The sequence below is a fragment of the Leptopilina boulardi genome, unplaced genomic scaffold (genome assembly GCF_019393585.1).
Source record: "Leptopilina boulardi isolate dan_hultmark-lab unplaced genomic scaffold, ZJU_Lbou_2.1 LbouV2_316, whole genome shotgun sequence".
NCBI classification, from domain to species: domain Eukaryota; kingdom Metazoa; phylum Arthropoda; class Insecta; order Hymenoptera; family Figitidae; genus Leptopilina; species Leptopilina boulardi.
In genome coordinates, this window is record NW_026137881.1 from 3,654,176 (window position 1) to 3,660,654 (window position 6,479).

At 26.1% G+C, this 6,479-nt stretch overlaps 1 long non-coding RNA gene across 2 annotated transcripts in view; it reads left to right on the forward strand.

The window, feature by feature from the left end:
• Positions 1–5,390, forward strand: part of LOC127284012 (uncharacterized) — a 30,455-nt gene extending 25,065 nt beyond the window's left edge. For both annotated transcript variants that reach the window (XR_007843419.1, XR_007843418.1), the window contains 2 exons: positions 992–1,183; positions 5,135–5,390. This is a non-coding gene — a long non-coding RNA (uncharacterized LOC127284012). The remainder of the gene's footprint in view (positions 1–991; positions 1,184–5,134) is intronic.
• The last annotated feature ends 1,089 nt before the right edge of the window (positions 5,391–6,479 follow it).

Here is a 6,479-nt window from a genome sequence, read left to right on the forward strand (position 1 = left end):
AGAAAGCTCCTGACTATTTGCCAACACAAAACACCTACGAGTAAAAAGTCTGGATGATTTCAAGTCTTTTTGTAAAATAGAATTAAAAAAATAAAAATAAATTAAAATAATCTCCGTACATACATTGATAAAAGTTATAAATAATCAAGAAAATTTTTTTTGTATTTTTTGAAAGTTCTTAAGATTTTGTTTAGTGACTTAAAATCGCGATTCAATTTAGGCAAAACTTTAAAAGATATGACAATTTGAATTCGGTCTGACCCACCGTGGGTGGGTATCTCGTCCAGCGAAGATTAACACTGACTTAGCACTCACTTAACACTAAATTAACACTCACTTAACACTAAATTAACACTCACTTAACACTAAATTAACACTGATTTAACACTTTTGTAAAAAAGAATTAAAAAAATTTTTGAATCATCCCGGTTTTTTCCGTACATTCAATTACTAGTTGGTTTTGTATAAAGAATTATTGTAAGAAAAATTTTTCGTTTTTAATTCAAAAACTCAAAAAAACCTCAAAATACTAAGTTTCATAAGAATTTGTCGACCAGAATTTGTTGAACATTTTGGGACCACAGTATCAAAATAACATATGGAAGGGGTTAAGAAAACATTATGCAAAATAAAAATTAATTAAGATTTTGATTAATTGAAATAAGATTTAGTCCATGTGGCAAATTTAAAATCAAATTTAGATACGAATTAAAAATCAGACCATAAAAAATTAGAACAAAATTTACGTGACTCGATTTTTCCATTTGCGGAATGTCGGTAATAAGTCGGTGCAGTTTTCTACACCACAAATGGGGTTAAAAACAATAATGATCCTTAGAAATTGAATTTACAAAAATTACCCTTTTTTATCGACATAAGAAAAACCTATATATATATATATTTTGTTATTCTCCAGGTTTATCTCATTTTATAAAGCATCAATAAATCTATCGCATCAAGTTTCTTTGAGATGAAAGAAATTCTTTTACAGAGAGACGAGAACGAAAGTGGATGGTAAATGGCGAATAGCAGGAATCGGTCAAAATCACATTGATTTTAGAATTGGAAGCAAAGAAGAAGAAGAAGGGTGATGCTTCACTAACGAGGAATTCTGTGACCAAAGTCACCAATATATAAACAGGGACCAACTGTTGTTTGTCTTAATATATACATATACAAACAAGTGAGTAGCCGCCGCTTTTTACCGATATGAATTCCCAATTCCTCGAAGCGCCGGACCTATATATATATATATATAGTTGGCCCTCTCGGCACGGCGGCGTACCCATCGAATACATTAGCGATTCCTAGCGGGCGACGCGAATAATGAATGTTTCCGGTGACAGCCGACATTCGGGAATGCTTTGCGACAAACAATGCGGCTCTCTCTTCCTCTCTCTCTGTGTGTGTATCACTGCCGACTATCTCGTCCTCCTTTAACTGTCTCTCATTGCCTCATTCTCTCGCAACTCTTGATCACTCCCTTTCTCTTTTACCCACCTGTGTGTTGATAACATGCCGTCGAGAGTACTCGTTGTCACCCGAATTTCATTGATTCTAAATTCATGTCGATTTTTGTATAAAATATCTACAGTGACCGACACCCTTACTAACTTTAAATGCCATTTTATCGGAATTTATTAAAGATTCAGTTATAAAATAAACAAATAAAACATTTGCGTTAAAATTTATAGTACACAAGTTTAAAATTAAAAAAACTGATAAGATTTTATAATATTAATAAAAAAAATGTATGTTATAAAAACAGTGAAAGACACCCTCGAATAAAATAAAAAATATTTAAACTACAATTTACGCCATATTGGATCCGCCATTTTGAATTCCGAAATTCTGAGCACAGATTTGTACTCAGCGACCCCGAAAACCCCCGATTAACAGATTTTGAGCCATTTTGATTCATTTGTAAAAAAGAAAACATTCATAAATATACATACATTATTTCTACGTTATTAATTTTTAACTTTAAAGTGCTGTAGCTATAAAACTACTCATAGGATTGAATTTTGGCATAAGGATTTTTTGTTCAGAAAGCCTTAAACTACAAAACTACAGAGTTTCAAAAGATTTGGCTGAAAGACATTTTCAATTTAAAAATGCGGGGTCCTTTGTAATCAATAAAGTAAATTTTTTGAGGTTAGTTTTCTAGAAAGTAAAATATTGACGAAAATATACACATATAAAATTTTGTGTCAACTGTATCCGTTTCTAAATAGTGTATATTAATTAATTTACTAGTGATATTTCATTCAATATTATTAGGTTTATAGTTATTATCGTTTTTAATAGCAGGTGTCGTTCACTGACGTCGGTCACTGTACCTATTTTATACACAGAAAAAACTTGAACTCAAAGGGAGTAAGAATTTCGTACCTTAAATTGATACGTATTAAAAATGAAATTTGTCTCATTTCGAGTTCTATGGTAAAAGTATCAAAAATAAAACAGGCAATTTTCATTTTGAGAATAAGAAAAAGGCAAAATAACGAATAATTTTGCACAAATACATAAAATATAATTACCAGACGTAAATAACATGTTAGACTTTATATATTTGATTGAAAACTATAAGCTTGTAATCGCGTAATAAAATAATAAAGAAAATATGTTTTTAGGTTATAAAAATGAAAATATGTGCGTTTTGACAATAGAAACAGTACTGCCAACTTAATTAATAGCGGTAAATTTCAAAACTTAGGAAATTAATTATTATATTCTAAATAAATAATAACCGTCTACTTTTAAGTTAAAAATTTCTAAATATTCCTACTGAGAAAAATAATCTTTCTAGAAATCTGAAATTTCGGGAAGGATCATTTTGAGTAACATATGAAGTTTGGTCCCTTACTTATTTCGATACTCAACCCAAAATGAATTGCAACAAAAATGAGTTTAAGTTTTTTCTGTGTATACATAAATCGATTGTTTTGTTATCCGCAAAAATCATCATGTCAAGAATGACAAAAGGAGTCAAGCGCCATATATTTTCGAAATCGAAATTTTTTCGTTAAAAAATTAGGTAAATTCATTTACACATTTCTGTAAACGGATTTTATTTTCAATTGCATTATATTTTAAATCAGTTTTGAATAAATATTACAATCATAAAATAGCATCAAATTTAATTTATTACAATGCGATTGGAAAACAAAATAAAGTGGTAAATCAACAATATTATGAATAATTTAATAAGGTTAAAAACATTGCTTTTAACAAAACTAAAATAAATAAAAAAACCAGTAATAGACAAAATAATAATATTAATAATAAATTATTAATTTTTCAACTATTTTTATAATTATAATAATTGTTAAAAATTATATTTAAAAATTAGATATTTGCTCGACAGTATAGCAAGTTTAAACAAAGACAACAAAAAAGAATAAAAAATTTTTTTCAGGGGGTCCGGAACATTAAAATCAACCTTTATAGATGAATAGGTAAATAAACAAATTGCAATCAATTTAATTATCTTTTGGTTTTTCCAACCATATTGTTTATGGGCATTATTTATGTAAACATACAGATAGGGATGTAGGTATAAGGGTAATAAAATTTCAAAATCATTTCAACAACATTTAAAATTCTTGGAAATTAAAATTTCTTGAAAATGCAAAAGTATAAAAATTATAATAATAATAATGTTGTCAATTATTAATATTTAAAAAAGAGATTTAAATATTTTAATAAAATGTTGTGAAGAAATGGTTTTCTAAGTTTTATTTCAAATGATCATTAGAATTTTTAAATATTTTTTTTCACTTTCTGAAATACAATAAATTGGCGCTTGACTCCTTTGTTATTCTACCTTTTATATGTACATATGGGTCAAAATTTCTTTAATGATCCAATATAAAAACAGGGTATCCAGCGGTCAGGGAAACTTTTCAAAAATTTGCCAAAAATAATAATTTTTATGAATTTTTTTAAAAATTTTTTGGTGCAAGTTTATAATGCTAATAAATAAAATTTTTTAAAAATACAATATTTGATACTTTTCATTTTTTTTTTATATTTAAATATTTATTAAAGAAAAGTTGAAAAAAGGTTAGAAAAAAAAGTCGCGGGATTTTTTTTGGACTTTTTGCTGGACACCCTGAAAAAATGTGTACATTGCAATTTTTTGAAAAATCTTAACATATTATAATGTAGGGTAAATGTACCAATTACGGCGCGATTCGAGTAAAAGTACCTTTGAAATAGAAAATTCAACCATTTTTATTGTATAAAGTCAATTGAAGACTTATTAAACTAAAAGCTTATTTTATTTAGATATTAACAAAAAATGTAAACTTTATAAAAATCGATTATTTAAACAAATATGAGAAATTAAAATTAATATCGCAATTTTCTATTACGGCGCGTTTTTATCAGTTTCGGTGTATCAATTTTGGTAATCAAAATTACGTGTACATATTTTGAAGATACATACTGTGCCCGCCGTAATTGAAGCCAATGGGAAATCTTTAAAATGTTTCAATTACGGCGAGGGTAAATATATAAGTAATTGTATTAAAAATAGATTAAAATAATTTATAAACGCGCCGTAATTGGTACACTTATCCTATAAAAGACAAATAAAAATAAAGAAAATGGTCAAACCAAACCATCGAAATGTTGCAACTTGAAAAAATAACATAAATTTGTTATTTATGTTTCTTACCTTTTGTTGATTGAATTTTGCTTCTTATCAAAATATTGTATAAAAAGATGAACAAAATTTGGGATTATATGTTTTCGAAAGGTTTTTTTTTCTGTTCTTTCGAATGGTGCAAATTTTTTTTTTATCAAAATTTAACCCTTTTTTAAATCAAAAACGTGCATATATAAATTATTTTAAATAATATAAATTGTACAAAAAAAATATAATTTCAATTAAGTCCAAGAATATTAAAAAATATTAATAATTTCTTCCTGAGAAATAAAAAAATAGTAAAAATACTGAAAAATATGTATTTCTTTAAAAATTTAACTAGCTTTTAGAAAGATAATAAAAAATTATTCAAAAATATTTAAAAAATATTTAAAAAATATTAAATTATGTAAATCCTAGAAATGCACATATATTTAGGGTTTTAAAGGAAATTTAAAATTGAAAATTATTTCTTATTTTTAGGGTACAGGCGCAAACCGCGACAACTTATACTTTTGAAATTACCAAAGTTGAACGTTGTTAACCATTCATTTCAACGTTTCATGTTATAGGATAAAATAAACAAGGAAATTTTAAGGAGACTCCTTTACTTTTTGGAGCCATGTTTAGAGGAACATTCATCAGGAATAATATGGTTAAAAGGATAATGTTAACAACGAAATATTAGTGATAAAATATCTATCAAATAATGAAAATCAATGATAATAAATTTATTTGCCAGTGATACAGTTTGATATAAAATTACCCTTCTTAAATTTCTTTTTAAATAATTTTGATAAAATTTTTTTTTTTAATGTAAATGTAATTAATCAAAATTCCCTATTTTTTTAATGCTTTTTGTCGGTCAGTGTTCAATCTGAAGAAGAAAAAGAATGAAAGAAAGAAAAATAAATAGATTGTAAATATTTCAAATTATTTTAAACTATTTTCAATATAAAATTATATATATATAAAAAAAATCTTAAGATATTCAAAATACGGCATCTTTGATAATCTATACGATATTCTAAAGGGAATAGGTTAAAAATAAATACAAATAATAATTAATAAAATAAATAAATTTTTAATATTATAAGATTTAAATTTATGGACCTCATAAGAGCTGCATATTTTTTTCGCGTTTGTTATTTAAAAAGCTGCGATTCCTCAAAGGAGTTTCAATAGTTTGTAGTTTCATGCAAAAAAAAAAGATTCACTTAATAATTTTTAATCAATACTAGTAAACAAAAGCTTCAATAGTTAGTGGTTAGATAATAAATAAAAATAAAAAGTTGTTGGTATTCGCCAGCATATAAGTTGATCAATTGCTTTAATTCGTATTAAATTTTCGACCATGATAACTTTTATTGCTGATGTCTGCAGTCAATGATAGCTTAATGGACTAGAAACAAGAGAGCTTCGATTGCTGATTTTTCAGACTATGATAGTTTAATTGATGATAATTGCAGTCTTAATAGAACAATCAAGAACTAGTAATTTCAATCGAACTGTAAAGTGTCATCTTTGCTTGTTATTACAGACAATGATAGTTTCTTGCTGCTTTTTGCAGTTTTTTGATAGCTTTTAATGATTGGTTATATTTTTGTCATGAGAAATACTATACGGTGGTCCGGAATCGCCAAGACAATTGCGCATTTAATAGTTAGTTTTTCATTACGTATAAATTATTTTCCAAACGATACAAATTTATGTTTTATCAATACTTAAATTGTAATTAAAAATTTAGAATTTTTACAATTTTTTAAATAATTCATTTATCTCAAAATTAGTTAGTAATTTTTTATTTTCTCATTCACGAACACGTGCA